Here is a 20,005-nt window from a genome sequence, read left to right on the forward strand (position 1 = left end):
GGTGTCCTCCGTGGCCCCCATTGCGAAGGGGTTGGAGGCGGCCAGGACAAATACGAAGGCAAACGGGGAATCGCTCCCCCCACCGCACCCGACGTCGGCACCGTAGTCGTGGTGATCAACGGCGTGGAGGTTGTTGGGACCGATCCCGTGTCCCCCTCCGTTTTAGGCAGTTTTCCCTCTGTCCCGCTCATGACTTCGTCAGACTCGGGACGATAGGAAAATAATGGGATTCCTAACAATATGTTGGATCCCCAAGCATCGAGAATAAATCCACGTTTCAAAAAAGCAAAATTTATTTCAAAGCTTTGGAAAGATACTCAAACAAGTTCTTTGTTAGGAATGGGTACAAACAGCTAGGGCAAGCATAATAAAGGAATTTGAACCAGGCACATCACCAATGGGTCACTTTCCCGCTGGCGGGTGAAAGGCAATGGTTGCGCGCTCATTCCCTGGGAACACTGCTATCTCCAGACATAAAACAGGTGCAGTTCCCAGGAACTAAAAGCAACAAGCTAGCATTCAAGCTCACTCCTACACCACGTCCTCCAGATGTTTGGCTTGGCGTTACAGCAGAATAAAATACAGGCTAGCAAGCAGAAGGGGGAGGGAGAAACTGTACAGTCACACAAGTAACACAGAACACCATGGCAGCTTGCTGACACAAACTCATTTGTTATGAGGGCCGGATCTGACATAAATGTCACTTGGTTGGGCCGAACCATCTCTTATATATAAAAGGGAGTTGGGGTGGCCTCTGCCCTATGGGGTGGCGAGATTCAATGTGCTCCCTCAGCCATTGGCTTGTCGGCCGCCAGTCAAGATTACTGGTGTGCCATTGGCAAGGTGGGTGGGGGGGAGGGATGAGGCTGGCCGCCTTGGCCTGCAGCCCCCTCGAGCGGGCATGGGGGGCAGAGGCGGCCTGCCTGGATTGCCCGGGGAGAGGCGCGAGCCTGGCCGCCTTGGCTCGCTGAGACCTCATCTGGAGGGAGAAAGAGAGAGCCTGGCTGGATTGGCCCACCACCCCCTTGAAAGTGCGCCGGGGGGAGGGACAAGCCTGGCTGCCAGGGCCTTGCGCTGGGGGGGGGGAACGAGCCCCAACCGACGGCGATGCCTCGAGCGCACGAGTGGGGCCCGCCAGCCGGGCCAGCTGCCAGCTTCATCCCCTGGTGCCTCAACCATATGGCGGGTGCCGGTTCCGACAGCTTTGGACCTCTGTGGACTCAGGCAAGCGGGGGGGGAGGGGGACGGGGGCCCATGGCCGGACAGCCAATCTAGCACCCGTTGTCTTCGTTCCTACAATGAGCTTGATTCCTACTGTGTGCCATAAAACGTAGGTACTGGAGATATGAACTGTAAGGACAGCAGCTGGTGAGCTCCGAGTTGGTGTATCCTCAGTGCATGCCCTCATGCGCCGGGAGGGAGGTGCAAAGGAAAACCTGCATGGACGGACTGGACAAACAGTGGTGCAGCACTGGGCAGATGCTCCTACACTGCTTGACTGTTGCAGACAAAGTTATTCTGCCATGCGGAAGCCACATTCGGGGTGGCTCTGCCCACTTCCCCCTGACCAGTCTTGCGGGCCGCATAAAAGCCCTGGATGGGCCGGATCCAGCCCCCGGGCCTTATGTTCGACACCTCTGGAACAAAGCATTTGGCACCTGCCCCTGTTAGATTTTGGGGTTGCATGTTCTCCTGTCTCTTGGTGACACAGTGCGCCTGACCAAGTTCTGGAACCTTTTCGACACCACCCCCACCCCCGGGTTGGTCCTGCGCTGGTCACTTTGGTAACACTGGAGAACTGAGCCATCGGCAGACAATTCTATTAATACTGTGATGATTAAGGAGCTGGAACCGCGTGGGTGGCTTTGTCACTGGTGATGCAAGAGCCCCATCTTGGTGTGCAAGCAGGAACTCTCGAGCGGTGTTGGAAGCGGGGTGGGGATCCCTACAACCGTTGGAATGCGCTCTCTCTTGGTTTGGGGAGGAAGGGCCAAGAGATGTGTGTAGCACCAGGGTCTGTCGCAGACTCTCTTCCCCCCAAACTTCCCTGGATAGTTGCAACGTTCCTTGTCTTTGCCAAAGTTTATTCCTAGCCTGGGCCCATGGGGGCATTCTCACAACCACCAAAAGGCGTTCCACTGCACCTCCAGCGCTGCCTCCATCTCAAAGTAATCTTTAATAGCCCTTCTTCATTTCGATCCGTTCTCATGTGCCTGGCTGCCTCCCGTGAGAGGTCTGCCATGCGTTTCCTTGCCAGACAGATGCCAGCTTTGGGGCATCCCGAAATGAATGCTAAGCCCAGGGCAGGCGGGCAGTCCCTGTCTGAGATCTGAAAGTTTTGAGAAATGGTGGCGTAATCTCCGTCTTTCCCCTCTAAAGCTCTGAATTCCTGGAAAGCGGCGGGTGTTTGCGCACCACGTTCTCTGATGTGCATTGCCGGTCTGGTCCTTCCGGATGCAAGGGAATGGGGCTGTCAGAGAGCTCTCCACAGCAGCTCTGGGTTTTCTTTTAAAAACCCTCGGGAAGTTGAGAAATGTGGCGGCAGATTTTGCTTCTCCGAAAACTCTCTCTCCAGAAACCTGTTTGGTTCCCCCCAGCGTTGCCTCTTTAATTCAGACTCGGCCAGCGCTTCCTGTCAAGGGCCTTCTTCCTATTGGCTGCCCGGCCAGACGTTTCGTAGATACCAAATAAAGCAACAGTATAAAGCAGGGTTCTGCGAGCTGTGCAGCAAAAGTGTTTTGCGCATGGGTGACGGGAAGGCTCTCCCATCTTCTTCGTTTCTGGAGGGCAGGATTCAGTCGAGTTTTCCCACCACCACTCCCTTCCCTCCTCCTTTCTTAAACTCCTTCCAGGGAGGAAAAAAAGAAAGAAAACCGTCCAAGTTTAAATTGCGAGATGAATGGGGTATCCAGTTATCTGAATGTTCTGGCCTGCTCTTCTTGTGTCCTTCAGATTGTCAGTGTTCAGTGGCATGGAAGGAGGACAGAGCAAGTGGCGTGACTGGGGTTGCCAAATTTGGGTTGGGAGATTCCTGGAGATTTGGGGGTGGAGCCTGGGGTTTGCGGAGGAAAAGGTTCACAGCAGGATACAGTGCCACAGAACCTGCCCTCCAAATCTGCCATTTCCTCCAAAGGAAGTGATCTCTGTAGTCTGGAGACTACGAGTTCTAATTCTGGGAGATCTCCAGATCGCAGCTGGAGGTTGCCACCCGTAGGCCATGTTGCCACCTGGAATGCCAGCACGCCGCGTTCATCGACAACTGTTTGCAAAGCACTGTTTTAAAACAGGAGTTGTTTAAAAATGGAAAGGGAGTGAGGCGACATGCAGGAAGCAGTATTTCCTGTCTTGTGGAGTTCTCTGGCCCATCCGGAACAGAACCTCCAGGTTTCGGTTCCCTCTTGTGTGGGGCGGGGGAGGGCAACCTTTCCCCCATACAGAACTTCTATGTTTTAAATTATACTTGGATATGTTTATACCCCACTTTCCTCTCCAGTGGGGACCCAAAGTAGCCAGCAGTGTCCATCTCCTCTCCTCTGTTTTCCCCTCACAACAGCCCTGCCGAGGTAGGTTGGGCTAAGAGAGTGACTGGCCCAAGGTCACCCAGTCAGGCTTGCATGGCAGCATGGGGATTCTGGGGTCGCCCCATTTTTAGTCCAACGCTCTGACTGCTACACCACACTGGCCCTATGTGGGATGCTGTGGGGAACCACTGGGGTTAGGCCTCAGCCACCCGTCTCACCCTTGTTGTCTGAAGCCACCTTGATGGCCGCATGTAACCTGCCATCTGCTATGGTGAGCACTGTAAAGTGTGTAGTGCGAATGTGGTGCCGTCATCAGAGTGTCAAGCTAGGGTTTGGGAGACTCAGGTTCGAATCCCCATTCTGCCATGGAAGCTCACTGGGGGACCTTGGGCCAGCCGCACACACTCAGCCTGACCTAGAAGAAGAAGAAGAGGAGATTGGATTTATACCCCACCTTTTACTCGGAGTCTCAGAGCGGCTTACAAACTCCTTTCCCTTCCCCTCCCCACAACAGACACCCTGTGAGGTGGGTGGGGCTGAGAGAGCTCTTTCGAGGACTGCCCTTTCAAGGACAGCTCTTGTCAGACCTATGGCTTGCCCAAGGTCATCCAGCAGCTGCAAGTGGAGGAGTGGGGAATCAAACCCGGTTCTCCCAGATTAGAGTCTGCGCACTTAACCGCTACACCAAACTGGCCTACCTGACAGGGTTGTTGTGAGGAAGAAATGGAGGAGAGGAGAGACGTGCATTCCCCTTTCCCTAAAAGATGTGATATGTCTGCTTTGACACACACACACCCCGGCCTGGTGAGTTTTGAACCCAAGTCCAGGTTAGGCTGTCATTTAGGACTTTTAAAAAAAGAAAACCTGCTGTTTTCTGAACAAAGGCCCAAGGAGGATAATCTCATTCTATAAAAATATAATTTAAAAACTCCAACAGCAAACAGAATACAATAAGTGTAGCTCAGCTACTAATGTCACGCGAGGCCAGAAATTCTTATAAACCCCTTCAACTTCCTGCATAGTTCATCCACAAAACACACCCCAGAAATTATTCAGGTGGATATTGCTTTGAAAGGATGATGCTTTCCTGACGGCTTCCGGTAGGGGCCAGTGCTGAAGAGGCGCCGTTTCTAGCCAGCACAGATCTCTTTTGGTGGCCAGGCAGGAGTTTTAGCAACAGGTTAACAGGCCAAGTGGAGCATATTGGGAGAGACCACCTGCTAGAAGTGCCAACTTGTGCCAGGATACCTAGTTCACGACCCACAAAGTTTGGGTAATGAGTCTGGCATTCAACCTGTTGGGGTTCTCTTTCTCTGGTCAAACTGAACTCCATCACAGGTGGCCAGAAGGAAGCTGAGGGGTCTTCCTTTCTCGCCTTCAGACTGTGTGATCTTTGCACATCCTGTTCCTTCGATCTTGTTTACTCTACTCTCTCCTTCTCTCCTGGAGAATTACACCTCCTGGCCCCTTTGCTTGTTTGAGAGCTCCTTTATGGCTCAGTGGCTTTAGCCTCTACTTTGCACGCACAAAGTCCCAAGTTCAGTCCCCGGCATCTCTGGTTAAAAGTTCTGCCAGTAGATGATGTGAAAGATGATGATGAAGAAGAAGAAGAAGAGATTGGATTTATACCCCACCCTTCACTTGGAGTCTCAGAGCGGCTTACAAACTCCTTTCCCTTCCCCTCCCCACAACAGACACCCTGTGAGGTGGGTGGGGCTGAGAGAACTCTGACACAAACTGCTTTTTTTCAAGGACAGCTGTGCCAGAGCTTGTGACTGACCCAAGGTCACATCAGCAGGTCCAAGTGGAGGAGTGGGGAATCAAACCTGGTTCTGAGTGGACAATATCGACCTTAGTGGACCAATGGTCTGGTTCAATATAAGGCAGCTTCTTGGATCATGTGCAATGCTCCCTCTAAGCTGTGGAGTCCTGTGAGCAAAAATCCTACTTTGTGAGCTACTGGCATTAAAGTTGTGAGCAGGTGATTTGGCTACTGCATCAGTTTGCTCTGGAGCCATCCTTCCCGAGCTAAGACAAAAATGTGCGAGCCGGAAGCTAAAAAACTGTGAGCTAGCTCACACTAACTCATCTTAGAGGGAACACTGGCCATGTGTCAACACAAGCAAAGGGACATTGGCCCTTGTCTGGAACATCATGAACCTTGTTTTGTCTGAAGGCTTAGCAGTGCACTGCAGGGATGATATTATGGTTCAAAAGCCCTTGTGTGGGTTTCGAACCATGGCTGGGGTGCTAATTTAGGGTTGGCAACTCTGAATGGGGGAATTCCTAGAGCTCAAGATGGGGGTGGAGTCTGCGGAGGGCAGGGTTTGGGGAGGGACCTCAGCAGAGTATAGTGCCATAGAGTCCACCTCTAAAATACTCTTTTTTCCAGGGGAACTGCTCTCTGTAGGATGGAGATTTGTTGTAATTCCAGGCAATCCCTATTAGGGTTACCAGCTCTAGGTCAGGAAATACCTGGAGATTTTTTTTGGGGGGGGGAACTAAGGTTGCCAGGTCCCCTCACCGTTGTGGTGGGGGATTGGGGGGCATTCCAGAGGTGGGTGGGATGTGGTTGGGCAACGTCCTGACGCGATGGTATCACCCGGAAGTGATATCGTGTTGGTGATGTTGCACGCGATAGTCTGGTTTGGGGGCAAAAACTCTATGGTTTTTTCCACTTCAAAACCATAGAGTTTGCCCCACAACCAGAGCATTGCGCGCAACCTCGCCGATGTGATGGCGTCACTTCTGAGGGACGTCATCGCATCAGATATCACTCAACGATGTCCCTATTTGGGGATGGGGTTTAGCCAGCTGTCTACCAGCGGATCACAGCCCCCAAAGTGGGGAACCCCCTGCTGGCACCTGGAAGCTGGCAACCCTAGTGGAGCCTGAGGAGGGTAGGGTTGGGGAGGGACTTCATTAGGGTGTAATGCCGTAGAGTCCACCTTCCAAAGTGGCCATTTTTCTCTAGGTGAACAGATCCAGCCACCACCTGGAGGTTGGCAACCCTAGAATTCCCTGTCCTAACTGCCATTTGCTATTTCAAACATGGTGGCAAATTTATAGATGGAGAAAGATCAGGAAGGAGAGGTGGAGTCCCACACTGCCACCTAGAGGCGAAATTTAGCAGAGGTGTTCTCGGGCATTGCATTTGCCAGCAGGGCAGATTGGCACCCTTCGCCTGCCAGGCGTGGAGTGAGCTTGTTCGATAGGGACTAGTCTGTTCAAGGGGAATTTTTTGTTGTTTCCATCAAATGGAAAGACTGTGTAGTCATCAGTTCAGGCGGGCGGGGTCAGGGGAACAATCTGCAAAGCTTCTTTTGGGCAGAACTCTGGGAAATCCCCCAATGGAATAAAATTTAAAAAGAGGAAAAATTGGGGAGGGGGCTGTTCCCCCACCCCTTGACTTGATGATCTTGATCATGAAAGATATGATGGGGTTTTCTTATGCATTTGCATAGCTGGGAGGGGCAGGTTAAGCCTGTGGTTTTTAAGCACAGAAACCAGGGGTAGCCTCTACACTTCAGGGTAAGTTGTATCCTCCCCCCCCCTCTCTCCCCCTCACTCCCCCTCCCCCTCCACCCCCGTCTCGTTAGTAAGTCAGTCTATATATGTAGGCAGTATGTCCGTCCTATTGATTAAGCCAGATGTCCCTGTTGTGTATGAAATGTAACGTATGAAGGTATTGAGCTTGATTCTGACAAGGGTATTGTAAACTGACTTATCAGAACAAAGGAAGTTCTGGAGGCAAGCAAAGTGATTGGTCTTTATGTACAGTTTATGATTGGATACTATCTGGAGTGGGCGCGGCTTGCCAAGCCTGGACTGTTTGAAAAGGAGCCTGTTGCTCCATTGTTTGTCTCGTTCTGGTTCTTCTGACTTCGTGTTCAATAAAGCTGTTATCACTGTTCGCCTGCTGCCTCAAGCTTTTTGAGCATGTGGTCACCTTTGGAATTCTGAGAAAGGGTAGTGGGCATAATCACAAAATGGCTGCCGCAGGAGGCGGGGTCACTAATAAAATGGCTGCTGCAGGTAGGGTTGCTGAATACCTTTTGTTCTGCAGCGGGTGGCTCCCGGACGGCGTCTTGACTTTTCCCCTCAGATGGATGTGGCCCCGCCCCCAGCGTGCCCGGTGTCAGCACGTCACCTCTGGCTGACGTGCATGCCGGGGTGGGGGTGCCCCGGGGCCCGATTCCACGTCGGCGGAAATCAGGCCTCCAAAGCGGGGGGGCAATCGGCCCCCCCACTAATAAAATGGCTGCTGCAGGAGGCGGAGCCAACTACAAAATGTCATGGAGCATGGTGATATATCACCCTAATAGTACTTTCTCACGTTTAATAGGATGCCTTTCAATCTGCACAGCCAATCAAAAGCCCTGCTGGGCAAAAGTCCCTCCTGGCCCCACCCACTTCCTAGAAACTCTTCATCAGTGCCAGGAGAGGTGTCTGCGGGTACCAGTGCATGCAAAGGCACCGTGTTGGGGACCCAGGGCCGATTAAGCATTCTTTATTGAACATCCTTAACCTACAAATACTTCATTTTTTCCCACTCCAAAGGTGGAGGAGGGGGAGGAGGAGATTGGATTTATACCCCGCCCTTCACTACCAAAAGGTGTCTCAGAGCGGCCTACAATCTCCTTTCCCTTCCCCTCCCCACAACAGACACCCTGTGAGGTAGGCGGGGCTGAGAGATGCAAGTGGAGGAGTGGGGAATCAAACCCGGTTCTCCCAGATTAGAGTCTGCGCATTTAACCACTACACCAAACTGGTGTTCTTTCATTTCATGCTCTCCTGGTTGTGTTTGCCCTGTGTTGGCAGAGTGTGTATTTCATGGACTATGGAAAAGACTTACACAATTGTGCATTGTATGGATAGAAAGAGGAGTGGGGCTCTGTGGCTCAGTGGTGGAGCACCTGCTTTGCATGCAGAAGGTCCCCGGTTCAATCCCTGGCACCTTCAGTTAAAAAGGATGTGATGGATCTGTATCCTAGAGAGAGCTGCTTGCAAGTCTGAGTGGACAATACTGACCTTGGTGGACCAATGATCTAGTTTGGTATAAGGCAGCTTAATGTATTTATGTGCCTCCTTTGCACACAGCAGGTCCCAGGTTCAATCCTCGGCATCGCCCATGGAAAGAATCAGATAGCAGGTACGTAAAACATCTGGCCCTGGACCGTTGCTGCGGTCATAGGAGACAAGGATCTGATTCAGTATTCTACAATTTCGTGCATGTGGGTGTTCCATAGTATTAGAAATCTGTGCTAACCGTTGGAATTGATCAGCAATAGACTGAGGATAGAAAGCATGCTTTTATGGAATTCACTGTCACAGAGGGGTGATGGGCAATGCTCCCTCTAAGTTGTGGAGTCTTGTGAGCAAAAATTCTACTTTGTGAGCTACTGGCATTAACGTTGTGAGCAAGCGATTTGGCTACTGCATAAATTAGTTTGCTCTGGAGCCATCCTTCCTGAGCTGAGACAAAAAGGTGTGAGCTGGAGGCTAAAAAGCTGTGAGCTAGCTCACACTAACTCAGCTTAGAGGGAACCCGACTCCCAAAAGAAAATGAGATCCACTGGATCTACCCTCTCTAGCTGAGAGCCAAATGATGAATCCTCTGCCCCTAAACAGTGTCAGGTTTTGTTTACGCCATTTATACCCCGCCCTTCTCCCCAGGGGGGACTGAGAGCAGCTTATATGGTTCTCCTCTCCCCCATTCTATCCTCACAACAACCCTGTGAGGTAGGTTAGGCTGACAGACTGTCATTTGCCCAAGGTTACGGCTTCCACAGCAAAGCATGGGATTCGAGCCTGGGTCTCCAAAATTCGACACTCTAACAACTATACCACACTGGCTCTCAGCCTTAATTAAGTCCGCCATCTAGTTTTCTTGAATGAAGAGGAGGAGGAGTTGGGTTTGTACCCCACCCTTCACTTAGAGTCTCAAAGTGTCTTACAGTCTCCTTTCTCTTCCCCTCCCCGCAACAGACACCCTGTGAGGTAGGTGGGGCTGAGAAAGCTCTGAGGGAACTGCTCTTGAGAGAACAGCTCTGAGAGAACTGTGATTGAACCAAGGTCATCCAGCAGCTGCATGTGGAGGAGTGGAGGCTGAAACCCGGTTCTCCCAGACGCTCTTAACCACTACACCAAACTGGAGCCCAGATGAACACCTGAATAACGTCAATTTTGAGTTTCATTGTGGATGAAGAAACTTCTTGTATTCCCCCAACCCTTTCAAATAAGTCACTCTAAGTCAAATCAGGCATCCACTAGCTTTAAACTTCAACATGGGAGAGAAAAGTATATGTCATTATTGAAATATCTCTCTCCCCCCATGTTATGTTAAATGAGACCATATCCAGAGAGGCTTTGAAAAATTCGAGGCCAAGGTAACCACAAAATTCTTGTGTTCTGAGCCTGCAAGGCCCTGCTAATGGGATCCAGATGGGCTTGGGGGGGGTTGAGAAATTGTCACATGTGAAGAGGCTTCGAGGTTTGCGAAGAAATGCTGAGTAGATGTCAAAATCCTACCCACCCCCCTTCCCTGAAATCTGGCTCCGTCAACATTTCTGCTGGTCAAGTTTCGGGATTGTGGTCTCAGAAACCCATGGACAAATGTTTCCAGCTTGGCAAAAATTTACCGCTCACCCAAAAACACATAGAAGGAACATATAAGAACATAAGAAGAGCCCTGCCTGATCAGACCGGTGGTCCAGCTAATTTATCATCCTGTCTCACACAGCAGCCAACCAGTTCCTCTGGAGGACCAACCACAGGGCAGAGACGCCAAGGCCTTTCCCTGATGTTGCCTCCCGGCTCTGGGATTCAGGGGTTGACTGCCTCTGAACATGGAGGTTCCCTTTAGTCACCATGGCTAGTAGCAGCTGATAGACCTCTCCTCCAAGGTTCTGTCTAATGCCCCCTTTAAAGCCATCTCTGACTATGACCCCCACCACATCCTCTGCCAGCGAATGCCACATTTTAAACGTGGTACATAGCTTGAAACAGTCAGCAGATCTGTGAGGCCGCCAAGACTGGCAGAAGAAGAGGAAAAAAGGATCAATGGTTATGCTTTGGGGATGGTGGCGAACATGGGCTAGGTCCAATACGTTCAGCAGAAACAAACAGTACAACCTCTTCTGGAGAAGACCATTTCAGATAGGAGGAGGCTGCGCGTCTGGCAGAGTCCAGTATTGGGTGGCTGCCCCTCCCTACCAGAAAAAAACCTCCCTGCACATGGGGAAGGGGGGGGAAGCACTGCAGGTAGAAAGCTAGTTGGGACCTTCTCTCCCTTGACAGGCTAAGTTCCCCCCCCCCCCTTAATGTGCAACATCCACAGGCTGAATTGGAGCAGTCCTGGGACATCTGGACAGCTTGTATCTACTAAACACGTAAAACTGGCTCTCAAGAGCTTGGAACAAAACCCTGCATCCAAAGATTAACCTCACCTTTCCCTCCCCCCTTTTTAAAAAGCAGATGTCTAGTCCTCATGTCTGCAGTGAGAGCATACCATGATCACCACTTTTTTATTTTTTACATTGGATTTATATACTGCCCATGACCCCTAATGGGTCTCAGAGCGGTTTACAGTGTACTACTATTATTTATAGTAGTTAATTAACCTACCTAGGGCCACACATTTCACAGGGGGAGGGACTGCCTACCGACACCCTATTTAGCGGCGCGTTCTATCTTCTTCTCCCGGCGGGCTGTGGGTATTATTCTGGCGTCTTTCAGGGTAACCGGCGACCACCTCCGGCAGGCTCGATGTTTTCCCTCCACTGCGTGTGACTGCTTCCGGCTGCAGCTTTCTGGCTTACGTCCCTCAGGCTCCTGCCGTGCTACGCCGTCTCACGCCCACATCGCCGTGGCTCCGCCTTCGTCCGGTCTGGTCGCCACCTCTTTAGATCGCCAGGAACTCCGCCGCCATTGTTGTTGCTGCCACCGCCGTCTCCACCGCCGCCACCGCCAACACTCCTGGCACGGAACCAGGAGGTGGGTGCCCCCTGCCACCATTTATCTACTTGTTTTTACTTTCGAACCGCTGGGTTGGCGGGAGCTGGGACACGGCCGGAAGCTCACTCCGGCCGCGGTGGAGTCTTGAACAGCCATTGAGGCTGTTCGCTATAGTTGTTACTTTGCAGGCGTTGTACTGCCTGTGCCACCGCTTTGGGGTCAGGAAGCAATTTCCTCCAGGCCAGTTTGGCCAGGGATCCTGGAGGGTTTTTTGTCATCTCCTGGGCATGGAGCAGGGGTCACTGGGGGTGTGGGGAGGGTAGGTGGTTGGGAATCTCCTGCATTGTGCAGGGGGTTGGACTAGATGACCCTGGAGGTCCCTTCCAACTCTTTGATTCTATGATGCTATAAGAACAGGGCCTGAGCAGAACCAGAAGCCAAAGAAACCCTAAGCCAGCTTTCGGAAAAGCTGCAAAGGATGACGGTGTTACAAACCAAGCTTCTGATTCCTCTTTTGCAGCAAGCAGATGCAGAATTGTGCCTCAAACATGCACATTTTGTCCTCTGCATGTCAGTTTCTACTGTCTCAGAATTCGGGCTACCTTGATACCTAATTTAGCTTCTGCATGGAGACGAGCAGCAGGAGGAAGGATTCTTGAGAAGACAAACTGCAGAAAAGGAAATGGATATCTGAGACTGTGTTTTTTTTTTAATCAAATGAAAGAAAATGGGGTGTAACGTGCACTTTGGTCCTGACAGGCTAACTTTCTACACACAAGGAACGTCCAACAGGAGGAGGAAGATTCAGAAGGCGCAGCTCTCCCACCTGATGTGGTGCAGTTTGGAGAAGGAATGAGGCATTGAGAAGGGCGTGATTCCAAGTCCCCTGCCCTCGCTGCCAACCGGGCACCCAGAGCTGTGGCCAGCACGATGGCTTGTCTGCCTTACAGCTCCGTCAGCAGAGTCACTATTTCTGAAAGGGAAGAGAGACTCTCAGAGCTGGGAGTGACTGATAGCAACCGTGACTCAGCCGCAGACACAGGGCCTGGCATCCAGCCAGAGAGACTCGTGCTAGAGTTCTAGGACAAGGATCACTGAAGGCTCTCTAGGAGGGAGAAGGGTTGTTCTTTGGTGGCAGGACAGCAAATATTTCCTTTAGCCTGCAGGGCTATGCATGGGCCTGGCTCAGTGGCAGAGCATCTGTTTGGCATACAGAAGGGTCCCAGGTTCGATCCCCGGCATCTCCAGTTAAAGGGAGTAGCTGATGCAAAAGACCGCTGCCTGAAACTCTAGAGGATATGGCCAGAGACTGTGGCCCTGTGGTAGAGCACCTGCTTGGCATGCAGAAGGTCCCAGGTTCAATCCCCGGCATCTCCACTTAAAAGGACCACGAAGAAGGTGCTATGAAAGACACCCAGCTGAGACCATGGAGAGCCGCTGCCAGTCTGACTAGACAATACTTGACGGACGAGTGGTCTGATCCAGTATACGGCAGCTTGATGTGTTCTAGAAGCGTAAGAGCCGCCCCACTGGATCAAACAAGGAAGCTTAAGTCCAGCAGCCTCTTTCACTACACTGTTTCTGGGAAGCTCACCAGCAAGCCTGAAAGCCACATGGAGAGAGGGGCAGGCAAAGATATACTGCCTCTGCAAAGGGAGGCTCCACTGACCAGTCATAACCGAGCCACCTCTCTTGCATTGACATGTTTCAACCACTTCTAAAGCCAGCTAAAACCCATCACCAGTGTTCCCTCTAAGCTGAGTTAGTGTGAGCTAGCTCACAGCTTTTTAGCCTCTAGCTCACACCTTTTTGTCTCAGCTCAGGAAGGATGGCTCCAGAGCAAACTAATTTATGCAGTAGCCAAATTGCTTGCTCACAATGTTAATGCCAGTAGCTCACAAAGTAGGATTTTTGCTCACAAGACTCCACAGCTTAGAGGGAGCATTGTCCATCACCCCTCTGTGACAGTGAATTCCATAAAAGCATGCTTTCTATCCTCAGTCTATTGCTGATCAATTCCAACGGTTAGCACAGATTTCTAATACTATGGAACACCCACATGCACGAAATTGTAGAATACTGAATCAGATCCTTGTCTCCTATGACCACAGCAACGGTCCAGGGCCAGATGTTTCACGTACCTGCTATCTGATTCTTTCCATGGGCCATGCTGGGGATTGAACCTGGGACCTGCTGTGTGCAAAGGAGGCACATAAATACATTAAGCTGCCTTATACCAAACTAGATCATTGGTCCACCAAGGTCAGTATTGTCCACTCAGACTTGCAAGCAGCTCTCTCTAGGATACAGATCCATCACATCCTTTTTAACGGAAGGTGCCAGGGATTGAACCGGGGACCTTCTGCATGCAAAGCAGGTGCTCCACCACTGAGCCACACAGCCCCACTCCTCTTTTTATCCATACAATGCACAGCTGTATAAGTCTTTTCCATAGTCCATGAAATACACACTCTGCCAACACAGGGCAAACACAACCAGGAGAGCATGAAATGAAAGAACACCAGTTTGGTGTAGTGGCTAAGTGCGCAGACTCTAATCTGGGAGAACCGGGTTTGATTCCCCACTCCTCCACTTGCACCTGGCTGGATGACCTTGGGCAAGCTGTTCTTGAAAAAGAGCCCTTTCTGTCAAGAGCTCTCTCAGCCCCGCCTGCCTCACAGGGTGTCTGTTGTGGGGAGGGGAAGGGAAAGGAGATTGTAAGCCGCTCTGAGACACCTTTGGGTAGTGAAGGGCGGGGTATAAATCCAATCTCCTCCTCCTCCTCCTCCACCTTTGGAGTGGGAAAAAATGGAGTATTTGTAGGTTAAGGATATTCAATACAGAATGCTTAATCCCAGGGGTCCCCAACACGGTGCCTTTGCATGCACTGGTACCCGCAGACACCTCTCCTGGCACTGATGAAGAGTTTCTAGGAAGTGGGTGGGGCCAGGAGGGACTTTTGCCCAGCAGGGCTTCTGATTGGCTGTGCAGATTGAAAGGCATCCTATTAAACATGAGAAAGCACTATTAGGGTGATATATCACCATGCTCCATGACATTTTGTAGTTGGCTCCGCCTCCTGCAGCAGCCATTTTATTAGTGACCCCGCCTCCTGCTCAGCTCAGGAAGGATGGCTCCGGAGCCAAACTGCTTGCTCAGAACTTCAATGCCAGTAGCTCACAAAGTTGAATTTTTGCTCACAAGAGTCCACAGCTTAGAGGGAGCATTGGTTGGGAGGAGGTCCTAGATGGGGGCAGGTGCCCGGACATTCTGGCAAACGTTTCTTCTCCCATTGCTCCAGCCCTGTGTTGGGGGGAAAACTGTTACCTGGCGGCTCATAAAATTCTGCTGGGGCTGAGGTTTTCAGCCCCTCCTTGCTGTGCTTCAGTGCTGGGGGGGGGGAGCTGTAGATCACTGGCAAAGAATCTGCTTGGAATGCCAAAGGCCCCAGGTTCAATCCGTGGCCTCTCCAGGTAAAGGGATCAGTTGGCCAGTGTTGTGTCCCTACCTGAGACCCTGGAGAGCCACTGCCAGCCTGGGTTGGACGATCCTGCTCTCAGTGGATCGATGGTCTAATTGAATATACGGCAGCTTCATTTGGCAGAGTTTTCTCTCCTGTGAACTTGTCGAAGGAACGCTCTTGGACACCAGGCCTGCCGATCCTAAGCTTCCTCTGCAATAACTAACTCCCCGTTTCTGCGGCGAGGAAACGAATCTTCCAGCAAGTTTGTAAAGAGTCGTGTGCCATTATAGAGCATCTGTAACCACTAGGCTGGAAATCTGGTGTGAATCCAAAGCAGGACGGTACTTCATACCTTTCAGACTTTCGACGGGGTTAAAACCAGCTAGCGGACTCGGGAGTGTGTGTTTAACTCTCACTGGGAATAAATCGTGCCAAAGATGCAACGGGACAACGCAAAATGCGTGCGAATCTTCCAGTGGGGTTCGCCTGTTGCGAGGGGAGCCAGAAAGGGATCCTGGCGGCACCTTTGAGATGAAAGGTTTTGCTGCAGGTTTCGTGGGCAAGAGCCCGCCTCGTTGGGTACACAAAGCGGGAGCTGTGTCTGCAGAGAAACACCCGCATGCATGGCAGAGAAGGGGAAACATGGGGGCAAGAAGCATGATCGGCAGCATGTCTGTGCAAAATGCATTAATAAGGACAACGAGTGCTGTGGAAGGCAACCACACTTGCTCCATTTCCTCAGATGAAGAGTCGCCCCTCAAGGACTCACGCACGAGGCCTCACGCATCCCAACATTCTTAAGGCCACAATATCTCTCCAATGCTGTGGAGGAGCAGATGGCCAAAACCAGTCTGGCACAGTCGCTCTCCCAAACAGGAGCGCTTTTGTGTCTGCGCCCGTGCCACTGAGGCCATCACGAGGTTAACTTCGTGGTCGTGTGCTCTTTTACCTCTCCAGAGGCTGTGTGCCTTTTTCACAGCTGCCCGAGAAACCAAAACATTTGGCTGGATCCATCCCATCTGGCCCTGTTTCTAGTAGGGGCTGACTGGATGCCCCTAGAAACCCCACAAGTTAGACATGTAGCAGTGGGTTACTCCTGCGCTCTCCTGGACACCTGGTTTTGAAGGTACACTCCCCCTAGACATGGAAGTTCCATTTAACCATGATAAATGAGGCGGGGCTGCTTTTTCTGCAAGTAGAGTGACACTGCAGAGGAATTCTTGGATGGGCCATGTCTTTGCACGGGAGGCAACTTTTTTGGGTGGAGGGGGAAGCAGTTCTCCTGATGAAATTTGAAGAATGGACCATGTCAAGGGCTGGAATCCTTTAATCAGTCATTCATTTGAGTCCAGTGGCCCCTTTAAGACCAACAAAGTTTTATTCAAGGTATAAGCTTTCGGGTAAAGCTCATACCTTGAATTAAACTTTGTTGGTCTTGAAGGTGCCACTGGACTCGAACTTTGTTCTGCTGCTTCAGACCAACACGGCTGCCTCCTGAATCTGTCGGTCATTAGTGTTAACCTAACTTTTAAAGTGTACTATCCTGTTTGGTGTAGTGTTTAAGTGCGTGGACTCTAATCTGGGAGAACCGGGTTTGATTCCCCACTCCGCCATTCGCAGCTGCTGGATGACCTTGGGCAAGCCATAGTTCTGGCACAGCTGTCCTTAAAAAGAGCAGTTTCTGTCAGAGCTCTCGCAGCCCCACCTACCTCACAAGGTGTCTGTTGTGGGGAGGGGAAGGGAAAGGAGCTTGTAAGCCACTCTGAGACTCCGAGTGAAGGGCGGGGTATAAATCCAATCTCCTCCTCCCACCTCCTCCTCCTTCCTCTTCTTCTTGTTGCTGCGGTCTAGATGACCTTGGAGGTCCCTTCCAGCTCTATGATTCCAAGACGTGGCACACTTTTTTGGTCATAGTTTTGGCACGACTCTTTGTTCTCTGGGTGTTGTAAGTGAACCAGAACACTCTCTCTCTCTCTCTCTCTGTGTGTGTGTGTGTGTGTTGTGGTGATGTTGGTTTGGAAGCAAGTAGACCAGACTGTGTTATCAGCCTTGAGGGCAAACTTAGCATGACCCCTCGCATGCACGCTCTTTCTCCACGATCCTTGTACGAATCATGCAACAACGTCGGTGAGCTGTTCTTCACACCCGAAATCCTGCTGTTCTTCACACCCGAAATCCTGCAGGGTTTGGTACTCCCCCCCCCCACACCCTGAAGTTCAAACAACCCCCCCTCCCCAAATCTATGCATGCCATTCCGCTCCATGGCTAGCAGCTGGCTTGCTCCTGTTCCAGTGGAGCTCCGGTTTCACTCCTGACGCAGGTTGTACCCAGGGGGCGGGACTGGAATCACTGGCTGGCGTCAGCCATGGAGGTGAGCGGTGCGGCCTGGAGAAAAATCCCCCCCTCCCCAAGATGTTCCATAGCTACAGTTTCAACACAAAACATCATCTCTGCATTCTTGCTTTTGGGAAGGGGGCGGACGTTCTTGATTATTCCTGGTGTCAGTTTCCTCTCGATAAAGAACGGTGCAGGTTTTGAAAATGTTGCATCCTCTTTGGGTGGGGTGTTAGCTAGACTGCAGACATCCAGGTTTTTGTGTTGGTCTGAAGCATGTATGAGCCCACCTTGGATGCAGACTGCCTAGGTAGCCTAAGATTGGGCCTCTCTCTTCCCTACTTCCTTCTAAATCACTGAGGAAGTGGCAAGCATTCCTGGCAGGACTGTTGTAAAGAATTCTGGGATGGGTACAAAACACAGCCGTAACAATGGCCCAGTCTTTCTTCACAGGGTTGTGACCCCTTGAAGACCCAAACATTGGTGCCAGAACTAAGAGCCAGTGTGGTGTAGCATTAAACTGTCAGTCTAGGCCAACCAGTTTCGAATCCCCACACTCTGCCATGGAAGCTCGCTGGGGGACCTTGGAGTAGTCACACACTCAGCCTAAACCACCTCACAGGGTTGTTGTTGTTGTTGTTGTTGTGAGGATGAATCAGAGGAGGAAAATTAGGGGTATAAGGTGGGTATAAATGAAGTAAATAAATTTAGGCTGTGGCTTACTGACAGTTTATTTATTTATTATTTTATTAGATTTGTATCCCGCTCTCCCTGCATAGCAGGCTCAGGGCAGGTTCCATCAATACCGTATACAATTAAAAACAATTAAAATACACTGGATAAAATACAATAATATTCCTATGTTTCTAGTCGGAGGCTCAAGAGATGAGGTCTATTTCATATTGGGGTTCCCAGATGGTAACACAGATCTGACCCACTGTAGGGAGACGCCTGCTGCCTCAACTAAAATTCTGGCGGAAGAGCTCCATCTTGCAGGCTCTGTGGAACAGTAAAAGGCCCTGCAGGGCCCTGATCTCATATGGGAGCTCATTCCACCAGGAGTCGAGACAAGACGTGATACCCACGATAGCTGTGGGTATGTGGCTTTAAAGTTCCACAGGACCTGGTTCAGATATGCAGGAGAATGAGGCAGCAGGGAACAGAATGTTACAGTTCATGCGTGCAAAGTTCAAGATACTTGGCCTGTGCTGCACTTCTGAAGTCCTTACTCTGACTTTGTCAAAACAAAAGTTTGAGTCCAGCAGCACCTTGAAGACCAACGAAGTTTAATTCTGGGGATAAGCTTTTGTGTGCATGAACACGAAAGCTTATCCCCAGAATTAAACTCAAAGTGCCGCTGGACAAAAACTTTGTTGCTTCAGACCAACACAGCTACCCACTTGGTCAAAACAATGGTGCATTCCAGAGAGCTGGCCACGTTTACCCAGGGCACACAGTCAGGGAAGCTTCAGTCTCATTTTCTTTTTTCTGGGCTGAAAAATAAGTTTTAAAAAAAATGCAAACTAAAATAAAATAAAATTGCAAAAATTTTTTTTTGCAAAAAATAAAATAAAATTGCAGAATGCAAAATAGACAGAATCCGAGATTCCCCCCCCCCCCGAACTTACACAGAAAAGCAGCCCGGAATCGAGTCTCTCGAATCGAAAAGACTAGAGGAGGACTCGAGGTCGCAGGGGAGCCAGTCCCTGCTGGCATGAGCGGAGTTGTCGTGGCGGAGCATAGAGCTGCGCCGTCCTGTAAATAAAGAGGGGCTGCGACCAATGCTCCCTCTAAGCTGTGGAGTTTGTGAGCTACTGGCATTAAAGTTGTGAGTGAGCGATTTGGCTACTGCATAAATTAGTTTGCTCTGGAGCCATCCTTCCTGAGCCAAGACAAAAATGTGTGAGACGGAAGCTAATAAACTGTGAGCTAGCTCTCACTCACTCAGCTTAGAGGGAACAATGGCCGAGACCATGAAGGTCTTTATACAGGATAGCCAATATCATCAACTCAGCCGAAGTTATTGTTAGCAGTATAAATTCTGGAGAGGCGGTAAAAATAAAAAGGAATTTGGTGGCACCTTTTTAGAAAAACAAACCGATTCCTGCAGAAATGTTCCTGAGCCCAGTTCATCGCGTGCATGTGAGTGGATCCTCACGGAGCTGTCACTTTTGTGCTGCGCGCATTTCATCCATCGCATGCAAGGGAGTAGATCCTCACAGAGCGGTTGCTTTTGTGCTGCGTGCATTATTTTCACCCACTGAAGCTTGTCCATCTTTAAGGTGCATCGGCAGAAGAGGGTGCATCGGCAGAATTTCCACCCAGATTTCTAGGGTTGCCAACTCTGGGTCAGGGAATTCCTGGAGACTAGGGAGTGGGGCCTGAGGAAGGTGGGGTTTGAGGAGGGGAGGGATTCAGCGTGGGGCATAAGGCCCTAGAGTCTGCCCTCCAGAGCTGTAATTGTAGCTGGTTTGGGATCACCAGGCCCCACCTGGAGGCTGGCAATCCTTCAGATTTCCAGAATGAAATGCTTTGAGCCTCTAAAGGTTCCGTATTATGCTATTGCCGTGAATAATCCAAAATTGCAATCAGAGGTGTGTGTGTGCTGGGCAGAGAGGGTGGTGGCTGGAGACCTCCTGGGGTCACAGCTGATGACTTGGAGCAAATGGCTGCTTTGGAAGGTGGACTATTGGAAGTCCCTCCCCTCCCCTCCCCTCCCCTCCCCTCCCCT

At 50.9% G+C, this 20,005-nt stretch overlaps 1 protein-coding gene across 1 annotated transcript in view; it reads left to right on the forward strand.

Annotated features, from left to right (window-relative positions):
• Positions 1–20,005, forward strand: part of LOC107120519 (dual specificity mitogen-activated protein kinase kinase 3-like) — an 81,137-nt gene that overhangs the window by 20,193 nt on the left and 40,939 nt on the right. The window lies entirely within an intron of this gene.

This window comes from Gekko japonicus, unplaced genomic scaffold, assembly GCF_001447785.1.
Source record: "Gekko japonicus isolate JY-2015 unplaced genomic scaffold, Gekko_japonicus_V1.1 scaffold869, whole genome shotgun sequence".
Taxonomy (NCBI): Eukaryota; Metazoa; Chordata; class Lepidosauria; order Squamata; family Gekkonidae; genus Gekko; species Gekko japonicus.